General features: G+C 35.3%; 2 pseudogenes; one reads left to right on the forward strand and one right to left on the reverse strand.

Moving 5' to 3' along the window:
- Positions 1-121: 121 nt before the first annotated feature.
- Positions 122-898, forward strand: LOC112656065 (NADH dehydrogenase [ubiquinone] iron-sulfur protein 3, mitochondrial-like; annotated as a pseudogene).
- A 280-nt stretch (positions 899-1,178) lies between these two features.
- Positions 1,179-1,671, reverse strand: LOC112656055 (60S ribosomal protein L17-like; annotated as a pseudogene).
- Positions 1,672-20,660: the final 18,989 nt, after the last annotated feature.

Genomic DNA, 20,660 nt, shown 5'->3' on the forward strand with positions numbered 1-20,660 from the left:
TGTTGTTGTTGTTGTTTTGTTGTTTGTTCATTTGTTTGTTTTTTGGTAAGTATGAAAAGATAATAGTAACCTGTAATATGTGCTAGGGTGGAACAGTGTAAGACTGGAAGCTAGAGGGACCATGGTGGCGGTGGCTGCGGTAAGGGGCTGGTGGCAGGGGCTCACGGGGTCCGTGGTGCTGGCCAGGGTGGCCGGGCAACCCCTCGGTGCTGCTTCTACTGGTGAGGAGGGAAAGCACCCCACTGTCAGACCACGGAATGATGTGGCTCACAAGCAGCTCTCAGCATTTGGAGAGTATGTGGCTGAAATCCTGCCCAAGTATGTCCAACAAGTTCAGGTGTTCTGCTTCAATGAGTTAGAGATCTGTATCCATCCTGATGGGGTCATCCCAGTGCTGACTTTCCTCAGGGATCACACCAGTGCACCATTTCAATCCTTGGCTGACTTGACAGCAGTGGACATCCCCACCTGGCAGAACCATTTTGAGATTGTTTACAACCTGCTTTCTCTGCGTTTCAACTCTTGGATCTGTGTGAGGACTTATACAGATGAGCTGACACCCATTGAGTTCACTGTTTCTGTGTATAAGGCAGCTAACTGGTATGTGAGAGGAGATCTGGGACTTGTTTGGAGTCTTCTTTGCTAACCACCCTGACCTAAGAAGGACCCTGACAGACTATGGCTTTGAAGGACATCCTTTCCGGACTTTCCAGTGTCTGGCTGCCTTGCGTTACAGTATGATGATGAAGTGAAGCGGGTGGTGGCCGAACCCATCCAGTTGGCCCAGGAGTTCCCCAAGTTCGACCTGAACAGCTCGTGGGAGGCCTTCCCTGCCTATTGACAGCCCCCTGAGAGTCTCAAGCTTGAAGCCGGAGACAAGAAACCTGAAACCAAGTAGCTTCAGGTAAGGCATGTGGATACTAGAGTGTTTGACCTCTAACTGAGCATCCCTGTAAATAAAACCTGTAGACCAAAATCAATCAATCAATCAATCAATCAATCAATAAGACTTGAATCTAGATATTTTAATTTTAAGGCAATTATTCACAATGCAGATGAATTTTAAAAGTCATATAAATACACATATATAAATAAATTTAAAAAATAATATAAATACACATATATAAATAAATTTAAAATCACATGAGCATTATTATTTCAAAAACATTTAATTTTTTTTTTTTAATTTTTATTTGCACTTATTCTATGCAGAATTTACTCCCGGGCCATAAGTTTTTGTTTCTTCAGTTTCTTCTGGGATATCTTTTTCTTCTGTGCAACCTCCTCTTCTGGTTTAGGAACAATCTGTTCTTTTTCAGTAAGAATCATTTCGTTGTCACAGGGAGAGCTCATGTATGGATTAATCTGGCCAAGAGCCCTGTAAATTCTATGTCACATCTTGGGGGCTTTGTTCACCTGTATGTGCTCAATGACCAGAGACTCTACATCTAAACTCTTAAGTTCAGCATTACTCTCTGCATTTTTAAGCATGTGCAATAAAAATTCAGCACTCTTCTTGGGTCATCGACCCTGTGTCCAGCCCCACTGTTTGGCCTGTGCACACCTACCAACTCCACCATTGTAGTGACAGAATGGCACACACTGTTTCTGCAAAGTGACATCTTTCAGATACTTGGTGGCTTTTCGGATATGCATACACTTGATAGCCTGGGCAGTTTCATGTGTGTTCTTAAAGTGAACATTAAGATTTGAACCTCTCGATTTGCATGATTTTGTAGGGTTTTCTGGGTCCAGAAAGTAGCGAACTATTTTCGGAGGTCACCTCAGGCCCCGCGGGGGAGATTATTTCAAAAACATTTTATCCATCCTCTACCCTCTTCCCTCTGGCAACTGAGAGTTTGTTTCCTTTATTTGTGAGTCTGTTTCTGCCTTTTGTTTGTTTATTTCTTTGTTTTGTTTCTTAAATTCCACAGATGAGTGAAATCATATGGTATTTGTCTTTCTCTGACTGGCTTATTTCACATAATAAGCATAATATCATAATATCATCTAGGGCCATCCATTTTGTTGCAGATGGCAATATCTCTTTCTCTTTTATGGCTAAGTAATGTTCCATTGTACATATATACCACACCTTCTTTATCCATTCATAAATCATTATGGCCGAGATTAAAATCCTTTATACTAACATTCCTAATCCCAACTTCCCCTTTGCCTCCTCTTTGGGTAGTCATCTGTTAAAAGGAATTTATCATTCAATATGATTTTCTAAGCATTTCTGTAATATAACTTTGTCCAAAAAGAAATGTTGGGATAATCTGTTAAAGACCCTAAACTCTAGCTATTCCTATTTAATTTGCTGTGTTTAAAAAATGATGTCATAGTATCAATGGATATAATTAACTATTTGATTTCAGCAAAGCATTACATAATATAAATTTATTTGGCCATTTTCATTTTGAAGTAATTTAAATAATCTACTTTTTTAATAGTGTAAATAATAGTTCTCAAATATTGTTCTTATACATAATTTGATTATCTTTGTGATTAATTAGAGAGGGGAGGTAATTGTTTTGTAAATCTCATCACTGGAGGCTATAAGAAGAAATGTTGAACAGATTTTTAAATTCATGTCACTACAAGAGTGATTTTATTTTAAATCAGAGTTAACAAATGGCTAATATATTTTCTGTTTTATAATTCTGTATCTATTTTTAAAATAAACTTCAGGAAAATAATAGTCCCATTCTATTATCAGAACCAAATAAGAGAGTGCATGCAGAATAGAAGAGTCCTAAAAAAATAGTTTTTATGAGGAAATAAAAAGATAAATAAAAAAATATTTTAAGACAAATGAAAAATTTAAACACAACATATCAAAACTTGTGAGATGTAACAAAAGAAGTCCAAAGAGAAAAGTTTAAGGCTATAAATACATACATTAAGAAAAAAGAAACATCTCAATTTACTACCCAACATTACGCCTCAAAATCTAGAAAAAGAACAAATTAACCCCAAAGTTAACAGAAGGGAGGAAATAATAAAGACTATGGCAGGAGTAAATGGAATAGAAATGGGGAAGATTAATGACACTAAGAGTTGGTTCTTTGAAAAGATAAACAAAGTTGGCAAACTTTTAGCCAGACTAATCATGAAAAAAAGAGAGAGGTTGAATTAGGAAAAAATAGGAAACCTGAACAGACCAATAATAAGTAAGGAGATTAAAGCAATAACCAAAAGCCTCTCACCAAAGAAAAATTCATGATTAGATTGCTTCTTAGATTAATTCTACTGAATATTTAAAGAAGAGCAAATGCTAATTCTCAAACTCTTTCCAAAACATGAAGAGGGAAAAACACAGCTAAACTCATTTTATGAGGCCAGCAGTTACCTGGTACCAGAGCCAGATAGTGACACTCCAAGAAAAGAAAAACCACAATCCAATATCCCTGATGATTATAGATGAAAAAGTTCCCAGTAAAATATTAGCTAACTAAATTTAACAGCACATTAGTAGTATCATACTTTATGATCCAGTGGAATCCGTCCCTGGGATACAAGGATGGTTCAACACAAGAAAATCAATCAATAAATATATCACATTAATAGAATGAAAGACAAAGTCCATATAATCATGTTGAGAGATGCAGAAAAAACATTTCACAAAATACAACATCTTTTCATGATAAAAACTTGCAACAAATTGGGTATAGAAAGAATGTACCTCAACATAAGAAAGGTCATGTATGACAAACCCACAGCTAGTGTCATATTTAATCCTGAAGGGTTAAAAGCTCTTGTAAGATCAGGTACAAGACAAGGGTACCCATTCTCACCAATTTTATTCAGTATAGTAATGGAAGTCCTAGTCAGAGCAATGAGGCAAGAAAAAGAAATAAAAAGCATCAATATTGGAAAGGAAAGGTAAAATTGTCTGTTTTTAGGTGACATGATTTTATATATGGCAAGTCCTAGACTCCACCAAAAATTTAGAACTAAATAATAGTATTAAGTAAAGTTGCAGAGCATAAAATCAATATTCAGAAACTAGTTGCATTTCTATACCTAACAACCAAATATCTAAAAAACAAATTAAGGGATTCACAATAGTCTTCTTTCTGCTTTTCTTCAGCTTCCTCTGCTTCTTCACCATGCATAGTTCTACCTTTAGGTAACCTTCAGTGACATCTTTTTACTAGCTTTCCAGTCTAATTAAATCTCATTGCTATCTAAAATTTTACTATATCTTATACTCCTCCTTTCTGATATTGATAACACTTGTATTAATTCTTCAGTATGTATCTTCATATTAGACTGTTCAGGAACTATTCTGTTGTGCTCACGGCTGTGTGTCCAGATCTGTCACAGGGTAGAGATCAATGATTAATTGTTGCTGATTTAATATCTTCACTATTTCAAACTTGGGTGACTTGGAATATGAAATAATTATTAAGAGAAATATGAATCTAGGGATCCCTGGGTGGCTCAGAGATTCAGCACCAGCCTTCCACCTGGGGCGTGATCCTGGAGTCCCGGGATCAAATCCCACATTGGGCTCCTTGCATGGAGCCTGCTTCTCCCCCTGCCTGTGTCTCTGCCTCTCTCTCTCTTTCTCATGAATAAAAAAGATCTTTAAAAAAAGAAATATAAATCTAAAAGAAAAAGCCATTTTTTTCAGGAAATAAATGTATGTTTTCATGCTCAATTTTAACTTATATAGGACTTCCAGGTATAGTCATTTAGAGGCAATTATAAGCATGAAGCTTAAAAAAAAGTAGAAAAAGAAACATTAAAATGAATACAAAACTTAAAATACGAGTAGTCTTATACTGATAAGGAGAAAAAAAAACACATGTGGCAGAGAACACAAAGCATGTTGTGTTCTGTGCTGTGTGCTCACTAAGCATGAGCATCCATTATGGGAATCTAATCATTAAGGCTATGATAATTAATATGGTTGCTCAGGAAAAATACAGGAACAAAGCCAAGGACTAAACTTTTAAGAATGGCTAAATTTTGGCAATAGAATGGATAATAATAGCAAATAAAGGATATAGAGAAAAAAGAAGAGAGCAATGTTTATATGAAGTTACAGAAGCCAGAGAAGGGAGTGCATGAGTCGGAACAAGAGCTACAAAAGAGTTTGGGGCTGGAGACTGAGGAAATGATGGTGTTTGGTATGTAGGAGTATGAGTTCAATATGTTTTTCAAGAAGAAGTTTGGGTAAGGTAGGAAAGTTATGTTAAAGACTTTTAAGAAATATATGGAAAAGATCAAATGGGAGCTAAAGCACAAATTTGTTCAAGGATTTTGGTCAAAAGTTGGAAAAATGGAGTTTTAGCTTGAAAAGAGGGCAGGCTTGTTATTTTTCTTTCAAAGGAAAAGGAAGGTTTTACCATGTATAAGGTAGAAAGAATAGCCAATGAACTGGGTGAGTTAGAGAATTAAGAAATAAAAGAGATAAATGAGGAAGAAACTTACTAGAAAACACATGGGGATTATTATTTACTTTTATCATCATCATCATTATTATCATTGCCATCTTTATTAGGATGGACAAAAATGCAGGTTAAAAGCTTCAGCTTTTCAAATAATAATAATAGCTGTAATTTGTTAAATGTTTACAATCTGCCAAAAAATCTGTTAATTACCCTTTATTACCCTGTAAGGTAGAAAATTGCACATCCATTTTGGAGATGATGACATTGAGGCTGTGAAGCTGGAAAACATGTCAGGGTCACACCATGTCAACAAAGAATATTTAACTTTGTCTGACTCCAAACCCTAAGCACTCCACCACAGCATGATGCTGTTTTCCTGTAAAAGAAATGATTTCCTCAAATAATGCAAAAGCAAAGAGGGATTGATGCACAGATATTTTTTGAGTAGGAGCAGAAGCAATTGGTTAAGCTTAGGTTGGGATGGTTTCAATTTTCTCAGTAGGAGGTGAGGTTATGTGCGAAGAGGGGAGGGAGGAGCATTGGGATTAGGGACTCGAGTGCAGCGGAAACATTTGGAACAGCTGTAGTGAGGAATGCAATAGGGAGTCAACAAGTGATAAATAAAAGATTTGCTGAGATACAGTGAGAGCCTAGTTAAGGTCACTTGACTTGGTCACTATAGTCTAGTGACTTGCTTCGGTTTACAAACATGGGAAGAGAAACCAGGCAGGCAGTAGGGGTTACTGAAATGTGGAGATTGGTAAAGTGGAAAGAGCTGAAGAACAAAGAGGAGGGAGATGTAGGTGGATTGAAAGTACATTATTGACCTGATTAATCGCATGCATGTTGGCAGAGTAGAGAGGAAGTGTGTGGCTCAGGGCCAAGAAGAAGCATGCATGATGAAGCCACTAAACAACATGATGAAGATGAAGACAGAAAAGACATCAGACAGAGGATAGCAGCCCATCAGTGGTTTAATAATGATAAAATAATTTAAAAAAATAACTGCTAACATTTTTTGATTGCCCATCTTGGGCTAGAATCAGTTCTTGTGTTACGGCATTGAATTCTCATAGTAGCACCATCAATTTTATATTATAATCTCAACTTTATATGTGGAGAAACCAAAGCTGAATAAATTAAATAACTTGAAGAGGATTTTAATCCTCCTGCTAATGGAAGAAAAGGGATTTGAGGATAAGTTGGAGGGCATTCAGAGCCCAATGATCTTATCCAAGAAGAAATCTTTGATGAGGGTTGAGGTGCCTGTTTGTAACATATATTTACATGGTTGAATAACTCCAATTCTTTGAGATCCATTAGTAAGAACAGATATATATTTGCTTATGTGTAATTCTTATAAAATCAAAGTATTCTACTTTATGCATTTCATGTCATATGAAAACTTTCTGGAGAAGGTACACACCTGCTAATTGTTACTAACACCCTCAGACATATTTTATTGGTCAGGCTGTAGTGCTCTTGCAAAGTTTTAGTTCTTGCAGCTGGATGAAGCTGCACGTTTGGAAGGCCTGAAATTTGACCTAAATGGTGTTGACATTACAGTGACTGTGAGTGATGGAAAAGGAAACAAAAATCTTGGATTTTTTTCCTCTACAGAGACCTCTTCTCCTCAAATTAATAACAACAACAGACTTAGAACATATCTCGTGAACTGTAGACTGCAGCCAGCGGTACAGCTGCAGAGTTCTAAGAGGCCCACAGAGACTTCTGCCTTTCAGCCTAAAGCCTTCCACTCATAAAAATCCCCTTGTTGTTTTGTTAAAGTGTCCTCTCTGCTTGTTATTTTATTTATTTATTTTGGTTTTATTCTATTTTATTTAAGTTTAAATATCAGTGGAAAATATCTCCAAAGCTTGACACACATAGCTTTAGGAATCTATACTTGTTATGCTATGATTTCGCCGAAACAGAAAGAGGGAAAGACCACTGAATTCAATAAGTATATATTGACAAGTACATTAATGAGTGAAGTTCCAGATTGCTAGGGAGATTACAACATGATTGAAGCACAATCTCTGTCCTCAGAAGTGACATGGTTTAGAGAGACAGATAGGCAATATTGAGTAATGATTATAATATGAATTACAAAGTCATATTATTTTAAAAAGTTGTTGAAAACAAGTTTTGGTAATATAGATGAAACGATTCTACATATGGTTAGTGGAACTGAAAAGTGATTGAGGCATTAATAGCAAGTAAGATTTTGATAGGTGTATGTAAGATTAAAACTCAATCCAGGTGGAGTATCCCAGTATTACAGTCAGCAAGGCAAGACAGTGAAGATAATTTTCATGAAACAATGCAGACTGTTCTGTAGAGTAGCTCGAACTGTATGAATGAGAAACATGCATTGAGACTGTTTTTGAGAATTTCTTAAAGATTTATTTATTTATTTAAGATAAAGAGAGAAAGAGCAGGGGGAAGGACAGGGAGAAGGAGAGAGAGACAGAACCCTCAAGCAGACTCCCCACTAAGCGCAGAGTTCGACAAGGGGCTCAGTTTCATGACCCTGAGATCATGACCTGAGCTGAAATCAAGAGTTGGCTATTTAACTGACTGAGCCGCCTATGTGTCCCGAGGATTTTTTAATGTATGATTGAGGAGGACAAGAAGCATTCTTCATTCGACTGAGCAGTGAAAGATTTATGAACAATTAAGTCACATAATCTGATATATTCATTAGGCAACACATTTACTTAAAATATGAATGAAGCAATTATCTGGAACATTACACATTAATTACTTTTTTGTTTATTTATACATTTTGCTAAAAGTAATATGCAAATTCTAATTACATTGATAAATGTGATAACAGAGATAAATAATTAACCCTATTTAATGACAGAAACTGAATGAAGGAACAGTAAGAGAGATGATCTAGATACCCTTTGTCACTTCCCTTTCTGGCTATAAGGTAGACTGACTTTGCCACTTGAAACAGCTAAAAACCTGGAGTGCGTATGGCAGGAAGACTACACATGTTTTACTCACATTGCTGAAGTGGCAAGATAACAAAGAATTCCACAGGGAATAAAAATGAGAAGAACATCCAGAAAGTAACCAATCATCAAAGCCCACCTTGACCTTACTGAAAAACTTGGATACCTTGAATTTTCTGCTCTGATAGTTGTATGGGAATTAGCCTAACAAGATAGCCTGAAGTTAGGAACCCAAATAAGGGACTCCTACTAGAGCTGGAAAAAAAAAAAAAAAAAAAGTATCTCATTGGCATTGGGAGGATAAAAGGGAAATAAAACACCAAACTGAAAGTGAGAGAGAAACAAAAGAAAAATTAACAAAGCAACCAAAATCTGTCTTCAACTTGGCAACTGGAGGAGAGGAAAAACAATCAACTATCATTTTAGATTGTGTTCATACAGGCTATCTGTATGCTCAGAAAAAAAGTAACTAAAGTGGTTTTTGGTTGGTAGTAAATTTGTGAAATAAACAGACCCAACTTCAACAAAATAATGCCAGGGTATATGAAAAAGAGAAATTTGAAAAAAAATGTTTTTATTCCTAAATTAAATTTTTTGAGAGTGGCATAACTCCAATACTAAAATAAACTAAAATAATATAAGAAAGGAAATTTATAGGCCAACTTCTATCATGAAAAAAGTCTTAAATGCTAATAAACCAAATCAGCACTATTAAAAAAAAAAGATTCAGCATGGGATAACTGCATTTATCACAAAAAGCAATCTTGGATTAATGTTAGGAAATTGATTCTCATAGGTCACCACATGTGTCGACTAGTTAGTGTCCAATATTTATTTTCTCCTTCTTCCATGTAAACAGAAATTTTGCTGGGAAATATGCATTTATAAAAATACATCATTTTTAAAACATTTATTTTTAATTTTTTTTTTTTTAATGTAAGCATGTCCTTTCTCAGAACAGCACATTAATTTACCAGGCTTCTTCACAAAGACATGCTGCCTTGGGTCTAAATTCTGGCCCAAAGGATGCCAGATGGTGTGATACACTTAACTTCCAGTCAGTTCTCTTAAATAAAAAGGAGCTGGATCATACCTGATTTCAATCTTTGTTACTTTTTTGTTTGCAAAATGTTGGTATCAATACATTAACCTTGTAAACACAATGTAAAATGGAGGCAAAGGCAGAAAGAATCTGGAACAGATGCTATAACATTCTTGCATTCTTCATGCCTTGTCTGCTAAATAAGAAAGAAAGAAACTTTTATCTTCTATTTATTCTATCACCCTCTGATCCGAGGAAACCACTGATCTTATTCCTGCCTCTGTAGTTTTGCCTTTTCCAGAATGTCATATTATTGGCTAACAAAGTATGTGGCACTTTCAGACTTGTTTTGTTTAGCAGTATACATTTAAAGTTTCTTCATGCCTTTTCATGGATTGATAGCTCATTTCTTTAATCACTGAATGTTTCATTATATGGATATACCATGATTTTTCCTTCACCTATTGAAGGACATTTTCTTTGATTCTAGATTTTGGTGATTTTAAGTAAATCTACTATAAACATTAAGGTTTTTCTGTAGACATAAGTTTTTAATTCAATTGGGTAAATACCTAGGATGTAATTTTTGGTACATATGGTAAGACTATGTTTAGTTTTGAATGAAACTACCAAGGTATGAGTTGCAAGACTAAACCATTGTGAATTCTCGCCAGTAATAAATGATAGTTCCTGTTACTCTGCATCTTCACCAAAATATGTAGATGTTAGGGTTTTGTTTTTTTTTTGTTGTTGTTGTTGTTCTTTTTAATGTTTTGGATTTTAGCCATTCTAATAGGTGTGTAGTGATATCTCATTATTTTTTCGAATTCAAAATTCCCTGATATATGATGTTGAGTATCTTTTTATAGGTTTATTTGCCATGTGTATTGCATGTTCTTTGATTAGATGTTTCTTTTGCCCATATTTAAATTGAATTGCTTATTTTCTTGTTCTTAAAGTGTAAGAATTATTTCTATATTTGGGATGCATGACTTTTATTAGATATGTTTTGCAAAGTTTTTTCCCAGTCTACAGTACACTTTTTAATTCTCTGAATAGTATCTTCCTCTATAGGAAAAAAAAATTAATAAAGTTCAATTTGTTAATTTACATTTCAGTCTATGGTCCATTCTGAGTTAATTTTTGTCAAAGGTATAAAATCTGTGTCTAGATTTTTTTCTCTTTTTTTTTTTTTTTGTGTGTGTATGTGTCTGTGTAGATGTCCCATTGTTCTAACACCATTTGTTAAAAAGACAGTTCTTTCTCCACTGAATTGTCTTTATTTATTTGTAAAAATCAGGCTACTTTGGAGCCCTGCAGCTAGAAACTGGAGACTCAAGGGCAGAAAGTATAGGTTGCATGAATCTAAACTCAGGAGAACATATTTTTTTCAACCAATACATGGCACTGAACAACTGTATGTCAAATCTTGTGGAAATGAAACATTTTTTGCTCTCAGGGAACATACAGTTAGGATCATTTTGGCTGCTGTGCTGAGAGTATCCTGGCAGAGAGCATGGGAAGAAGAATCAACAAATTATGAAGTTATTGCATAATTTGTCCATGTCACCTAAAATGCCTATTTTGGACTCAAGACAAGCCTGATGTAGGAAGACTCTGAATTAATCTCCTACATGGAACACGCCAAATTACACCTATTAATAGAACAACTCCCCCAGAAGAACTGACAGCTGACTAATAGCTACTGAACAACCAAAGATAGAGAGAATGTCAAGAGAATAGTAAGAGATGGAGACATGCCATGCTTTAAGGGTAGCAAGCAATCACAGCTCCAGACAACCAGAAAAAGTCACTAAGCACATACAGTCTGCATAGGGAATACCATACATGAGGCCACTCCTTCAACTTTATGAGAGGTAGCCATTCCACCTAATCCATAGGAACAAATACAGAAAGTCAAGCAAAATGGAGAGACTGAGGAATACGCTCCAAAAGAAACAACAGCAAAACTCAGAAAAAGAACTAAATGAAAAAGAAATAAACAATATGCCTGATAAAAAAATTTAAGGTAATGATCATAAAGATTCATACTAGGATGGAGAAAAGAATAGAAGAACTCAGTGAGAGCTTAAATAAAGAGATAGAAAATATTAAAGACTGGATCGAGTCCCACGTCAGGCTCTCTACATGGAGCCTGCTTCTCCCTCTGCCTGTGTCTCTGCTCTCTCTCTCTCTCTCTGCATCTCTATGAATAAATAAATAAAATCTTAAAAAAAATACCCTCAAAAAAAAAGGAAAATATTAAAGAGAACCAATCAGGGCTGAAGAGTACCATAACTGAAATTAAAAAGCATGCTAGATGGAATCAACAGTAGATTTGAGCATAAGAATGTATCAGCAATCTGGAAGATAGGGTAATGAAGGCACACAAGCTGAAGAGCAAAAAGAAACAAAAATTAAAATGATAATAGATTAAGATTAAGATTGGACAATATCAGGTGAGCAAATATTCACATTACAGGGGTCCTAGAAGAAGAAGAAGGGAGAGAAATGTGGAATAAAGTTATTTGAAGAAATAGTAACTGAAAACTTCCTGATCCCAGGGAGGGAAGTAGAAATTCAAGTCCAGGGACTCCTGGGTGGCTCAGTGGTTGAGCATCTGCCTGCAGCTCAGGGCATGGTCCTGGGGTCCTGGGAATGAGTCCCCCAGTGGGCTCCCCACGGGGAGGCTGCTTCTCCCTCTGACTGTGTCTCTGCCTATCTCTATGTCTCTCATGAATAAATAAATAAAATCTTAAAAAAAAAGAAATTCAAGATCAAGAGACAAAGCACAGAGAGTTTCAAACCAGATGAACACAAGGAGGTCCACATGATGGCACATAATAATTAAAATGTCAAAGGTTAAAGATAAAGGGAGAATCTAAAAGCAACAGAGAAACAAAAAGTTACCTGCAAGAGAAAGACTTACTGCTATCAGCAGAAACTTTGTGACTCAGAAGAGAGGGGCATGATATATTCAAATTGCTGGAAAACAAAAAAACCCAAAACGTACAATCAAGAATACTTTACCTGGCAAGGATATCATTCAGATTTGAAGGAGGGATAAAGAGTTTCCCAGACAAAAGATAAAAGAGCTAATCACCACTAAACCAGCCTTACAATAAATGTTAAAGGGACTTCTTTAAGTAGAAAAGAAATGGCCATATTAGACATAAGAAAAACATGAATAAAAAGATGTAAAATATAACAACACATACATAAAATATGGAAAAGGAAGTAAAAAAAAAAAGGAAGAGGAGAAGAAATAAGTGAAAGAAAGAAGATTTTTCCTTTTGCTGTTTTTTTTTTTTTTTTTGGTTGTTTTTATTTTTAAGAATATGTTTGTACTTAAATGACTGTAACATTAATATGGACTGTTATTTACTGGATGTTATATATGGATCTAATAGTAACCACATACCCAAAACCTATGATAGGAACACAAAAGGTAAAGAGAAAGAAGGCCAAACAAAACACTATACTCATTGATCACAAAGAAAGAGAGCAAGAGAAGAAGAAAGGAACAAGGAAGAACTACAAAACAACTAGAAAATATTTTTTAAAAGATTTTATTTACTTATTCGGCAGAGAAGGAGAAAGAGAGAGCACAAGCAGGCAAAGTGGTGGGCAGAGGGAGAGGGAGAAGTAGGCTCTCTGAGAAGCACAGAGCCTGATTCAGGGCTCAATCCTAGGACCTTGGGATCATGACTTGAGATGAATGCAGATGCCCAATCAACTGAGCCACCAAGGCTCCCCAAGAAAACAAAATTTTAAAATGGCAATAAATATGGGCAGCCCTGGTGGCTCAGTGGTTTAGCGCTGCCTTCAGCCAGGGTGTGATCCTGGAGACCTAGGATCGAGTCCCATGTCAAACTACCTGCATGGAGCCTGCTTCTCCCTCTACATATGTCTCTGCCTCTCTCTCTCTCTCTCTCTCTCTGTCTCTCATGAATAAATAAAAATCTTTTAAAAAATGGCAATAAATACATAACTATTAATAATTACTTTAAATGTAAATGGCCTAAATGTTCCAGTCAAAAGACATAGAGTGGGCAGCCCCCGTGTGGCCCAGCGGTTTAGTGCCGCCTTTGGCCCAGGGCATGATCCTGGAGATACTGGATCGAGTCCCATGTCGGGCTCCCTACATGGAGCCTGCTTCTCCCTCTGCCTGTGTCTCTGCCTCTCTCTCTCTCTCTCTCTGTGTCTGTCATGAGTAAATAAATAAAAAATCTTAAAAAAAAAAAAAAGACACAGAGTGGTGGAATGGATAAAACAAAACAAAACAAAAAACAGGACCCATCTGAATGCTGCCTATAAGAGACTCATCTTAGACCTAAAGACATACAGACTGAAAGTGAACAGATGGGAAAACATTCACCATGGAAATGGAGGCAAAAAAAGAAAAAGCCAATTAGCAATTAATATCAGAAAAAAATAGATTTTATTTTATTTTTATTTTTTTAAAGATTTTATTTATTTATTCATGAGAAACACAGAGAGGAGAGAGAGAGAGGCAGAGACACAGGCAGAGGGAGAAGCAGGCTCCACACAGGGAGCCCCACATGGGACTGGATCCTGGGTCTCCAGGATCACGCCTGGGCTGAAGGCGGTGCTAAACCACTGAGCCACCGGGCTGCCCAGAAAAAAAATAGATTTTAAAATAAGAGACAAAGAAGGGCATCGCATAATAATAAAGGGATCATCCAACAAGAGGATATAACAATTTTAATTATTTTTGCGTCCAATGTGGTAGCACACAAATCCTTAAAGCATTTAATAACAAACTTAAAGGAAGCAATCCATAGTAATACAATAATAGCAGGGGACTTTAACATTTCACTTACATTAATGGATATATCATCCAGACAGAAAATCAATAAGGAAATAATATCTTTGAATGACACATTAGATCAGATAGACATAACAGATATATACAGAACATTTCATCCCAAACAACAGAATGCACATTCTTTTCAAGTGCACATGGAACACTTTTCAGAATAGATCACATATTAGACCATAAAATAAGCCTCAATAAATTTAAGAAGATAGAAATTATATCATCCATCTTTTTGAAAACAGTAAAAAAACTAGAAATAAATCACACAAACACAAGCAAACTTGAAAAAACACAAACATACAGAGACTAAACAATATACTAAACAACAAATAAGTCAATGAAACAATCAAAAAAGAAATGAAAAAATACATTGACACAAATGAAAAAAGAAAAAAAAAATGGTCCAAAATCATGGGACACAGCAAAAGCAATTATAAGAGGGAAGTATATATAGTTATACCGGCTTACCTCAAGCCTAGTGTCAAAACCACAGGAAACAAGTGTTGGAGAGGATATGAAGAAAAAGGAACCCTCATGTACTGTTGGTGGAATGAAAACTTCTGTAGCCACTGTGGAAAACAATATGGGATATTCCTCAAAAATTAAAAATAGAAATATTAATTCCACTATTAGGTATTTACCCAGGGAAAATGAAAACTCTAACTCAAAAAGATATATGCACCCCTATATTTATTGCAGCATTATTTACAATAGCCAAGACAGATGAGTAAGGAAAAAATTGGCATATATACCCAAAGGAATATTACATGGCCATGAAAAGGGAGGAGATTGTGCCATTTGAAACAACTTGGATAGATCTAGAGGGTATTATGCTAAGTGAAATATGTCAGACTGAGAAAGACAAATACCATAGGATTCTGCTCACAAATAGAATATAAGAAAAATGAATAAACAAAAAGCTGAATCAGACCTATAAATACAGAGAACAAACTGATGTTTGCTAGGGAGGAGAGGGAGAGGGCGTTGGGCAAAATGGATGAAGGAAAAACAGTCAAGGATACTGTAGTGATGTAATGGGACAGATGGTTGTTATACTTGTGGTGAACATAGCATAATGTATAAACTTTTCAAATCAATAAAATGTATACCTCAAACTACTGTAACATCGTGTGTCAAAGATCCTCAAAATAAACAAACAAATAAATAAAAATCAGGCTACCATGAGTAATACCAAGGAGCATGATTGCTGGATTGTATGATAAAAGTATTTTCAGTTTTGTAAGAAACTGCCAAACTCTTTTACAAGTGACTATACCATTTTGCATTCCCACCAGAGAGTTCCTGTTGCTCTACATCATTTCCAGCATTTGTTACTGTTAGCCTTCTTTAGTTATAAATTTTATATGATTCAATTTTCTTTCATCCCTATCAGTCATACCTCTTTTAAAATTTTTAAGCAATTGCTCTAGATTTTTCTGTATATATCTATAACCAATCTAAGGCAACCTATTGCAATGTAGTTACTTTGTAATATATATTATTCCCAATTCCTCTCTCCCCTCTCTTAACAAGTTGCTGTTATTTATTTTATTTATACATATGCTAGAATCACCTAATACAGAATTGGTATTATTTCTCTGGTCAGTTGTCTAGAAGATAATTAAAAACAAGAAACATAAACATTTTAATCTTATTTATTCCTTCTCTGATGCTCTTCTTCACTGAATCCAAGTTTCCTTTTCCCTGAAGAATTGTTTTACTATTTCTTGTAAGACAATTTGGCTGGCAGAAAATTCTCTTAGCTGTTGCTTGAGAAAGTCTTCTTCACTTTTGAAGAGTAATTTCACTGGATGAAGAATTCTGGATTCACTTTTTTTTTCTTTCAACATTATATTTTGCTCCACCCTTTTCTGGCCGGCATCATTTCTGACAAGAAGGCTGATATATTTCTTTTCCTTGTTCCTCTCAGTACAGTATGCCCCCCAGCCCACCTCTGAATCCTTTCAGGATTTTTTTTTCATTTTGACTGTATGTGTCTAGGTGCAGATTTTTTGGTATTTATTGTGCTTGGTGTTCTTATGAGTCCTAGATCTCTGGTTTGGTGACTGTTAATAATTTTGAAAAATTCTCATTCATTATTGATTCAAATACTTTTTTGTGCTCCTTCTCTCTTTCTTTTTCTTCTGTTACTTCTATACACATATTTTATATCTTTGTAATTGTCATATAGTTCTTGGATATTGTATTCTTTTTATTTTTTTATATGTATATACATTTCAGTTTGGAAAGTTTCTATGGACAGACATACAGTTCAGCAAATTGATTCTTTATTCATCTGTGCCCAGTCTACTGACAAGACTATCAGAGGCCTTTTTTGTTACTGTTATAACAATTTTTTCTCTAGCTTTTATTTTTGATTCTTCTTTCTGCTTTCATGAAATCTGTTCTTACATGCAGCATAACATTTCTTGTGAGTTCTTAATATGTTAATCATAGTTATATTAGTATTCCTATCTGAGAATTCAAACAGTTTTAACAGATTTCAGAGATGTTTGCTTTATCTCTACAGACTGTTTTTACTTGACTTTTAACATGTCATGTAAATTGTGGATGAAAGCCGGACATGACGTATCTGTTAATAGGAACTGGAGTAATTAGGGTTTTTTGTGACTATGGCTGGAAACTAAGCTGTGTTTCATGCATGATACTGCTATAGGTGCCAGAGGCTTTTTTTTTTTTTATGGTTTTGTTTTGTTTTGTTTTTCCTTTCCCCGTTGTCTTTGGGTTTCCTTAAGAATTCCTTCTAAGGATAGGGTCTGTGTCTTATACACTCAAAGTTGTAATCTACTGTTATTATACTATAGTCCAATTATTGTCTCCAATGTGTTCAACTTTTGGTAAGCTGATCTTAGATCTGACTATATGTATTTACCTCTCTAGATCTTGAGGTGGTAGTTTGCCTTGTGTCCTCAATTCTCTGAGGGACCTATGGAAAATCATTGATTTTTACTTTGTTCATTTTTTTTTTCATTGTTGAAACAGTGAGAATTATGACTTCCAAGCTCTTCACATGTAGGAGCTGATACTAGACATCTCCGCAGTGAACATTTTTGAAGTCATCATAATTTTGACATCAAAACAAAGTAGTATAGTATGAGGAAAGAAAGCTATAAGTCAAAGTAACACACAAAATTGTGAGATATAATAAAATAATTATACCAATATATAAAGGTATGTTACTAGGATTATAAAGATAGTTTGGTAAAAATAGCTAGATAAAATCAATACATAAAATCAACTATATATCAACTGTATTAAGAAAATGTGACTAGCTCTTTAAAATAATGTGAATGCTCTTCAAAATAAAGAGCATTCAGATAAATCTAACAAAAGATATACAAGCCTTTTTATAAGAAAATTAACACTTTCCTGAAAGTTAATAATAAAGACTTTCTTGATGGATAAATATAATATTAACTATGAAAACTCAGTATTCTAAAGATATCAATCTTTTCAAATTGGCCTACAGAATTACTAAAATCCTCCATCAAAACACTTAAAGTTTTTAGTGGAAATTGCTCAGTAAATTCTATAATAAAGATGAAAGAACAATAAGAAATAAAAAAAGGGGAACCTGGACGGCTCAGTCACTTAAGCGTCTGACTCTTGTTTTCAGCTGAGATCGTGATCTCAGAGTCATGGCATCCAGCCCCAAGTCCGGTTCTGTGCTAAGCACAGAATAGGCTAGTTTTTCCTTCTCCCTCTGCCCCTTATTCACTCTCTCTCAAATAAATAAACAAATTTTTGAAAAGAAAAAAGACTAACTCATTCCTGTGAAAGAAAGAAAAGTTTTGGAGGTCTTTTCACGCGACTTGGAAAAAGTGGTGAGTTTTTTATAAGGCAAATAGAAATCAAGGAAATTGTAGAATTGAGGAAGAAAGATCTAGGACAGAATTAGCAGAATACACTTAAGACATGTTTGTCTCAGGTGTTCGATTCAGCCACTAAATCTCTCCTGTCCCTGATTCACACCCTGCTCTCATTTAATTTTTGGTAGAAAACTAAATTTCTATTAGTTGTTTTTCAAGACACGAATGTTTTGCTACCAATTTACTGCAGTGAATACTTAAAGGGCATTGAGAGGTATACATAGGTCTTATGAACAAGGTAGAAGAAAAACATTTTTTTTTACTTTGAGCATGTGAAGTCACATTAGTGAGCACTTCCAAGTTTGAAGTAGAGATCATGGCTTCTGGTCAAATAACACAATATTCTAATTTAGACTTTATAGCAATATTCTATCAGAACACAAGGAGAGAAGAATCATCCCTTCCGGTTCTCAGTTTATTGTTTACTCCTTTGTTTCCAAATGAATTTACTCAGAATCACAGGTATATTTCATGTAACACTGAATTAAGAGGGGACGAGGTGGTGGAAGATTGGAAACAGGTTTGGCTTTTCTTAGAGTATTTTGATATTAAAGCCTTCTTTTCCCTATTAAGTCATACTGATTCAATTTTAAAGAAGTAACCACTAAAGGTAACTGATATAAGTCAGAATTCAAGGCTATATGTTTTTTAAAAATACTTAAAATAGTATCAATACTATTAGTATTCAAAGTTTCAATGTTTGGGGACGCCTGGATGGCTCAGCAGTTGAGTGTCTGCCTTTGGCTCAGGGCAGGATCCCCGTCTAGGGATCAAGTCTCACATCGGGCTCCCTAGAGGAGCCCGCTTCTTCCTCTATGTCTCTGCCTCTCTCTCTGTGTCTCTCATGATTATATAAATAAAATCTTTAAAAGAAAAAGAGCAAACTTAAAAAGAAAAAATCCACAAAGTTTCAATGTTTGGTCACAATATAAAGAATCTGAATGGCCATATCTGAAAATCCAACATTTTGAAATCATTTTGAAGATATCTGATTACTGTAAAATAGGCCAATAATGAGGATCCCTGGGTTGCTCAGTGGTTTAGTGCCTGCCTTCAACCCAGGGCATGATCCTGGAGTCACAGTATTGAGTCCCATATCAGGCTCCCTGCGTGGAGCCTGCTTCTCCCTCTGCCTGTGTTTCTGCCTCTCTCTCTCTCTCTCTCTCTCTCTGTATCTCATGAATATATAGATAAAATCTTAAAAAAAAAAAAAAAAGGCCAGGAAAATTCTAACTCCTGTTTTTTCTCTGTTAGATAAAATTGATGTGATGAAAGGAAATGAGATGCAGTACAACTTACATAGATTTCCTTGTAGATTACATGGGTTTTATTTATTTTCTTATTGGTTTAAAATAAAATTCAACTATTTGTAGGCATTGTCTACAACTTCCCTCCTCTTAATTTTTGGCAGGTCATCATACTGACACTTGTAGAAATGTGCTGTGTTCATTGGTATTTATCACAGTAGCACACATCACAGAACACAGGGTTTTTACAATCCTGAGCTGATACTATAGTTGAATTCAGGAAATTTCACTTAAAACATGTTTAAGTGTAGATACATATATTTTCATAATTTATACTTGCATAATATTGAAATTTACAAATATTTGGCAAAGGCACTTGCATTTGTTAAAATTGCCCCACCCCCAAGCGTACTTAACCAAGACTGAACAAATATTCCAAGTGTCTTCATTGCTGGTCATTGGGGTCATTCCAATTGGAAAACAAAACTTCAGATGCTATTTCCTTTACCTAAGCTAATTGCAAACAAATGTTCCTTTTGTCAGAAAGGGAAGAAAAAAAAAAATGCTAGGCCCAGTGGAAAAAACTGTTTGGTGCTAATTTCTGGGAGCCAAGGTAGTCCAAAGATCTCACTTTTCCTTTTGGTTCTTCTCAGTCAGGATTGCCAATGCATAATTATTTTACTACGAATTCAACTTCAGATCTTAAATTTATCTTGAGGATATCTAATAACTAGATTTTAACTTGGGTACTAGGGATCATAATGTTTCTCATTATTGTAATTTCCATGTCTGTTGCTTAAGAGGAAATGCAAGGCAGCCCCAGGAACTCAAACTGCTGGCCTGACAGGCCTCCAGAGGAACAATAAGATATAAAAAGTCAGAGAGAGGAAAATGCCCAGTTTACTAATAGAACTGCCCATACAGAAAAGAAGCCACTCTGAAAAAGTTGATTTGAGCCCTTAAGCCGTGCAGGGGAAAAGATTCAGAGCCCACCAAAGAAAGGAAGCCCAATAAATACAAAGAACAAGCTGCTTTATTCTTTATTTCATACTTGCATTACCAAGTGCCTATTCTGAGTTTGTTTTCTGTTTGAAAGGCCTTGAGGGTTAGGGAACTATTCACCACTGTATTAATTGGTAAAGTTAAATCACTTGCCCGCTGCATTTGCTATAACACCCACATTCTCTGCAAAGCCATTGGCCACCTGTACTCAGCATGTTCTCACACATGGTCATTAACTCTGAAAACTAATGCAAGCCAAACAAAGCCTGAGGAA

The sequence above is a fragment of the Canis lupus genome, chromosome 22, assembly GCF_003254725.2.
Source record: "Canis lupus dingo isolate Sandy chromosome 22, ASM325472v2, whole genome shotgun sequence".
In the NCBI taxonomy this organism is placed as follows: Eukaryota; Metazoa; Chordata; class Mammalia; order Carnivora; family Canidae; genus Canis; species Canis lupus.